The sequence below is a fragment of the Ursus arctos genome, unplaced genomic scaffold (genome assembly GCF_023065955.2).
Source record: "Ursus arctos isolate Adak ecotype North America unplaced genomic scaffold, UrsArc2.0 scaffold_8, whole genome shotgun sequence".
NCBI lineage: Eukaryota > Metazoa > Chordata > Mammalia > Carnivora > Ursidae > Ursus > Ursus arctos.
In genome coordinates, this window is record NW_026623100.1 from 30,447,373 (window position 1) to 30,454,608 (window position 7,236).

At 46.1% G+C, this 7,236-nt stretch overlaps 1 long non-coding RNA gene across 1 annotated transcript in view; it reads left to right on the top strand.

Annotated features, from left to right (window-relative positions):
• The window catches only part of LOC113244961 (uncharacterized), a 55,751-nt gene extending 49,449 nt beyond the window's left edge, over nucleotides 1-6,302 (top strand). Inside the window, exon 3 of the long non-coding RNA XR_006407964.3 lies at nucleotides 2,136-6,302. This is a non-coding gene — a long non-coding RNA (uncharacterized LOC113244961). The remainder of the gene's footprint in view (nucleotides 1-2,135) is intronic.
• The last annotated feature ends 934 nt before the right edge of the window (nucleotides 6,303-7,236 follow it).

A 7,236-nucleotide genomic window follows, 5' to 3' on the forward strand; every position in this document is an offset into this window, starting at 1 on the left:
ACCACCTGCACCCGAACCACTAGTCGGGGGGGAGGGGGTGGATCTCCTGGGTGTGTGGGGGGGGGGTGGGGGGGTGGGGGGGGGTGTGTGTGTGTGAAAGAGAGATGGGAAGAGGTGTGTATCTTTGGTTTGTTTATTTTGATTTTGTTTTTTGTTAGAACACTTGTTTCCAAGTGAATGTGTACATTTGGGGATGTTTGCCCGTGCTATTGGCAGGGCCCACTCGCTAGAGTGGCCCCCTGGATCATATCTGCAAAATCCAAAGAGTTGAAAGGAACAGTGAATGCCATCTAGTTCGGGGGTCTGCAAGATTTTGCCTGCATACCCCTCAAGGGAATTTTGAAACCATACGCACTCCCCATAAACATTTGTGTGTTGGTATCTGAAAATTTTCATCCTAAGTTTAAATAGCTGCAAAAGATTAAATTCCACTGTAAATGTAAAATATTTTAACATTTTAACAGTTTTAACATTTTGAAATAACTATTGTCACTCATTTAAACGTACCTAAGTAGAATTTAAATGTGATGGCAATTGATACCCTCCATTATCCTTTTTTAAAATACCCTGAATGAGCTCTTCATTAGGTCAGAAATTTTACATTATTTCTTTTCCTCCTTGAATTTCTATTTCCACTTCTCTTCCCCTATAGAACTTTATCTGATATAATATACATTTATGATTAAAAGTTTTTATTAATCACCTTATCACATTTCTCTTAAAAATATATACAAATGCAAATTTAATGTCTTTCTTTTTCTGTGGTCACAAAGTTCTAAAGCTACGCTTTCTAGTACTGTAGCCGCTAGCCACATGTGGCCATTTATGTTTTTAATTAAATAAAATTTAAAATTCAGGTTTTTTTAAGATTTTATTTATTTGTCAGACAGAGAGAGGGAGCACAAGCAGGGGGAGCAGCAGGCAGAGGGAGAAGCAGCCTCCTCGCCAAGAAAGGAGCCTGGTGTGGAATTCGATCCCAGGACCCTGGGATCACAACCTGAGCCAAAGGCAGACTCTCAACCGACTGAGCCACCCAGGTGCCCCTAAAATTCAGTTCCTCATTCCCACTAGCCACACTTCAAGTGCTCAGTAGCTGTGTGGCTCATGGAACCACACTGGACAGAGCAGATAGAAAACATTTCTTTCCATCATTGCAGAAAGTTCTATTGAACAGTGCTGGTCGACAGCATGAAAAGACTATCTCCCAGAATTAGTTATCCGTACAATTAGTAGTAACACACCATTCCTCAAAATAGCATAAATGTATCACCCATTTATTGAACATTTGGGTAAAATACTATTGTTCAAAAAGGTAAACTTTTATTAGAAACGCCTTTCTTAATGAGATGATTAGTACTTTTTTTTTCATGTATCCATGGATGAATATAACATTCTTTAGGATGAGAATAGTTTCCACATCAATTCTTACCTGTAATTTTCGCTTTAAAAACATAGATGCCAAGAAAATGTGCTCAGAATGGAGGTGTTTTATTGTACTGGTATTGTTTGATTTCGTGAACTCCTTCTGTGGAGTGTGCCCGAGAATCACACATAACGACAAGACTACTATTAGCGATTCATCATCTGATAGTTTTAAATGTTTCTCCTTCACCTTTGTTAGAATGATGGGATAATGCCTGATTTGCCAAAGGATTTGTGGTCCCCTCGTTAGAGCAGTTCACTTAGCCTTAACCGATACTTTGAATTGTCTCTTTGATGGGAGTGGAAGATTTTTACAAATGATAAGATGAAAGGATGGGCCACATCCTTGTACAAAACACGGGAAAAAGAAAGGGGGAGAGCAACCCCCAAACGGGAGCATTCACAGGGAGACCAGCTTTAGTAAAAGGGGACACCTGAATGTGGCATCCCCTGCGTTTTGTTTTTTTTTTTTAATCCAAATACATGAATTTGTTCAGCACAATTATGGGCCTATTCTTTCTTTCGCTCTTTTCTTTCTTCCAATATTTTATACTGAAAATGATACACACACATATTTAAGATATATACATATGCAGTATATAATAGCCATAAATTTATCTATAAATATATATGGTATATAATAATTAAGCCACCACCCAACTTAGGAAGTGGAACTATACCGAATGACCCTCATGTCTCACTTGCCTTCCTAGGTACGCAATCAAATTGGTTTTTTAAAGTAAGATTTGTGAGATTCATCAGTACTGTGAATATACCACATTTTATCCATTCTGCTGTTTATAAACGGGTAAGTTGGGTTTCTTCACTGTTATAAATAATGCCACTCTGAATATGCTTGTACACATCTGCTGGGATAGATACAGGAAATTTTCTCTGGAGTAGCCGTCCTCAAAGTGTGGTCTGGAGACTTCTGGGAGCTTCTGAGACCCTCTCACAGGCACCTACCAAGTCAAAACTAGTTTCCTAATAATAAGATGTTATTTGCCTTTTTTACCCTCATTCTCACACAAGAGAATAGTGGCATTTTCCATCAGCTACATGACAAAAGGTATCTCAACGCACAGATGCAGAAGCAGCTGAGAACCCCCTGCCTTCTGTCAAATCGGATTTGCAGACTATTGAACAACGCTGCTCTTCCCGCTAAGTTGTCCCATCTTGGGAAATGTAGTTATTTTTCACAAATACATTATTTATGTTGGTAAGTTATAACTCTGTTATTATTACTCTTTTTTTTAAAAGATTTTATTTATTTATTAGACAGAGAGAGAGACAGCCAGCGAGAGAGGGAACACAAGCAGGGGGAGTGGGAGAGGAAGAAGCAGGCTCATAGCGGAGGAGCCTGATGTGGGGCTCGATCCCATAACGCCAGGATCATGCCCTGAGCCGAAGGCAGGCGCTTAACGACTGCGCTACCCAGGCGCCCCTGTTATTATCACTCTTAAATGAATTAATATTTTTTAATTCTTAGTTTTAATTTCTAACATGGTAAATATTGGTCAGTATAACTCACCTGAGCAAAATTATTTGGTGTCCTCAGTAATATTTCAGAGTGTAAAGGGGTCCCGAGACCAAAAGGCTTGAGAACTGCTGCTCTAGGATATTCACTAGAAACCGAAAGCCTGGGTTGTAGCTTTTGTCCATCTTAGGCTTTCCTATATAAAGTAACAAGAGTCTTGCCAAGCCGATGTACCAACTCACCCTCCCATTAGCCACACACGGAGTCCCGATAGCAGCACAGATGATCTATCTCAGAACACCTCGTGAAGGGGATGGGTTTAAAAAGCATCCATTTCAGGGGTGCCCGGGTGACTCAGTTGGTTAAGCATTGACTCTTGGTCTCAGCTCAGGTCTTGATCTCAGCTCAGGTCTTGCTCGCAGGATCTTGAATTCAAGCCCCCTGTTGGGCTCCATGCTGGGTGTGGAGTCTAGTTAAAAAGTGATAAATACATAAATAAATAAAAACTAAACAAACATCCATTTCTTCCCTCTGTCTCGCCCTACCCAACCAGTTTTCCAGGTGAACCAGATTGGAAGTCAAAGTGATTGTGAGATGCCCCAAATTCACTGAGGACAGCTGTGGGTTGAGGTTCTGGAAAGGAGAATGGGTTATTGCAGACTGGTGGTTTATTTATCCACTTTGGGTCTCCTAGCAACCACGCTGATTTTCGATCTCTTCGCAATTGAAAATGGTCACTACTCCCCTCCCCCCTCCTCATTAAGGCCCCTTGGTTCCCCGCCCCCTACCCCCAGCCTGCCTTCCTAGAGTTCACCTCGCTGAAATAGTCAGCTAGGGCAGGTTTTCTGCACATCAAGATTCTTTATCCTCTCTGGCCTAAAAATAAGCCCCGAGGAGGCCATTTTTGGCCCTCTGGCTGTAGGGCCGGAAAGGAGCTTCCCCAAGAGAAAAAGTGAGTTTCCCAGCCTGTCCTGGAGAGAGAACGGAGAAAGCCTGTTCCTGCCTCAGAAACACAAAGAGGTAAAGCTGATTTTTGCATTCTATTATCCCAGTGCATTCCCAGGCAGGGGCCATGAATAGGTTATAATATTCTTTCTTTAAAAACACACACCTGGGAATAACCGTGCTCACAGGAAGTAGGCCAGCCATGTGCACGACAGCCTGGAAGAATAACAACTCTCCTGATTTTCAGAAACATGTTTACTTCAGAGCAGGGTTTTTACCAGGAAAAATGCTGCTGGGTTGTGTGGGCTCCTTTCAGTGCCCTCGTCCCTCCTCCCTTCCCACAAATCTCCTACTTCCGTCACCAGTTGGCAGGAACTGGCTGTTCCTCGGCCCTGGGAGTCCTGCCAGAGCCCTCCCATTTTCCGGAGAGGTTCTCTTCAATTTCTAAGCAGAGTTGTTTAAAACCGGATGCCACACGCAGCCCGGGCTCCTTGCCCTTCCACCCCCTGCCTCCCACCCCCTGGCCCCATGGAGCAGGCCCCCTCCGTTCACCATTTGTGACTTTGGAGTCCACAGCGTAACTGAAGCCAACCTCCTTCTGTGGGGCAGCCCGGCACAGGCTCCCGGCCAGTGGGGGGAAGCTGCCAGAGGAAATTTCACTGGGCAATGAGGCCCCCAAAGGCCTTCCAGCCACCTCTTCCCTCGGCCCCTCCTGTTACCGTCTCCCTGCCTCTAGGACCAGGAATCCTGAGGCCAGAAGAATTAGACCAGCTCATCTAGCCAGCCCCTCAATCAGGGCCAGATTTAAGCCATCACAGATTACAGGGAGATATCCAGCTGAAAAAACAACCAAAGGAGTGTCTACAGCTTTCATTCATTTAGTTTGAATACACTATTCTTTGAGCAGAAGGTGTTCATTCATACTTGTGTTCATTCATTCATTTGCTGTTCAACAAGGTATCTAGTGCACGCCAGCCACTGTCCACAGCGCTGTGCCCCCTGTGGCTCTCACATTCTGATGGACGTTAGGAAAGAAATACAAAGGAAGGAGTAAGAAGTCATTGGAAATAGGACAATAAAAAGAGTCATCAGGAGGCTGCTGAGGGCCGGCAAACGACGATATCCTCTGAGCCCGCTGCAATCTTATAGACGCATGCAGGGCTCACCAGGCCTGAAGCCCAGATCTGGCAACCGGCAAGGCCAGAAAGCCAGCCAGGACTGTAACAGCTCATGGCAGTGGGAAACTGGAAACGTGGCTTTGGATTTTCCCCAGCACATGTGTGGAAGGAGGTGGGCCGTCTGAAGCTTGGGGGAGGGGCTGGACCCAGCAGCCACAGATGTCCCCGCTCATGTCTGGGGAGCAGCTGGCAGTCCGAGGGTCTCCCTTGGGCTGGGGGAGGGGCCTTGGCCTCCTGGCCTCGTGCTGCTTGCTATTCTGGTTGTCGCAGGAGCTGTGACACCATTATACCCACAGGTCACCCATGATGACAGAGGGGGAGGACCCAAAAAGGTGCAGCCACTGCCTTCCTCGAGAGCGGTGGTCATGTCCATGTCTCTCCAAACCAAATTCCGTTTTCCACAGTGGACTAGTCATCTGTGTGGGGAGGTGTTATCACTGTTTCTGATGACTGTTTATTGAGCAATGCCTCCACCATTTTGCTTTCAGTTTTTCTGCTTCCAGCTTATCTGTCACATGAATAATAACCTATAAATACACTTTCATTCATACACTGGGTGGCAACCATGTGCCGGGCCCTGTGCAGGGCACAGAAACTGCACTTTTGGAGGAAAGGCAGGGTCCTGCCCTGAGGGTTGTAATGGGACAGGCAGGCACAGCGGGTGCCTGAGCCATGCTCTCATGGGGGTCACTGAGCCGAGAGCTCTGGGGACCAAAGTGAGGGCATTCCTTTACCATGGTGTGACCTCAAGAGCTCATTCAGTGTTGAGTGCACCGTGCTTGGCACTAGGATCTCAAAGGCCTCAGCAGAGAAGGGAGAGCAAGTTCACTGGAGATGAATGAATAGAAGTTTCCAAGGCAGGCACCTGATGGGGAGGGAGTGGGGGAGTTCATGGTCAGAGCGAACTCCCGTGTGCAAAGTCTGAGAGGCAGGAAAGAGCAAGGTTCACGGCAAGGCCAACGCGTGTTCCCAGGGCCGGAGCCTGAGTGTGGGGGCGGGGAGGTGGCCTATCAGAGGCGAGCTGGGGACGGAGAGTGGAGAGGCCAGAGGTTACAGAGGCCGCGCCAAGGAGAGTTTGGACCTTATCCTATAATAAGCAAGAGGGAACTGTGGAAGGTTCCTAAAGCTGGGCATGACATGATCAGATCTGAGAGATACACTCACATACATACCTCCATACATCTATTTATATACTACACACATACTATTGTAAACACATATGAGTACCTATAAAGTAAAATCAATGAAAATATCCAAATATTCTAAATATATACCCACTTTAAATACATATGTGGTTTATTTCAGCCATATAAACCTAGATACATCAGTGGCTATGCTTTTCCTCTTCCATTCTCTCTCCCCTAGCCAGTCAGAAACTTGAACATTACCCAGGAGAAATCCAGTTTTCTTATCAGAAATATAAAGAGAAAGGGGTGCCTGGGTAGTTCTGTCAGTTAAGCGACTGCCTTCGGCTCAGGTCATGATCCCGGGGTCCAGGGATCAAGCCACAGTCAGGCTCTCTCTCTCAAATATAGGTGAAATCTATAAAAAAAAAAAAAAAAAAAAAAAGAGTGAGAGAGAAAGAGAAAAACACAGTTAATATACAATTGGGGTTTTCTTCTTCCTTTCTTCCAAATGATGCTTTTGAAAACCAATAGGCAAGGCTGTAGGGAGGTGGATTCAGAAGTGAACAGGAGAGAGGGGTGGCCAGGTGACAGCCCTCCCACGGAAGCCTCCTCCTGCCCCACCGCTGGGTGAGGGATGGCGCAGGGGGAGGCTGGAGACACAGGCCCTGTCATGGGGAAAAGGCGTCCGGTGAGAGCTGCCAGCACCTTGGATTTGACTAGACGGCCGTGCAGAAACGATGCCCACTCCTGCAGCCCCTTCCTCCTCTCTCCCCAGAGCAGATCCGCACGTCTGGGCAGAAGCTGCTGGCATCTCTCTGGGCCAAGTTATCCATCAACAGTTGGCTGAGTGGTGCTGGTGGCAGTCCTGAGACTGCTGAGCTCCAGCCAAACCAGCTGAGTTGAGAGTCTAAGAGTCCTTGCCCCCCTCCCTCCAAAGTACCCCAGAAGTGTAGTCCCCAACTCCCACGCAAGAGGGGGAGAGGAGTGGTGGGGAAGGGGAAGCCATATACATACCACATATCATTAAAGAGAATTTTGAGGCGACTTACAAAATCCACGCAATAAGTCGGAGATCTAGGGGTTACCC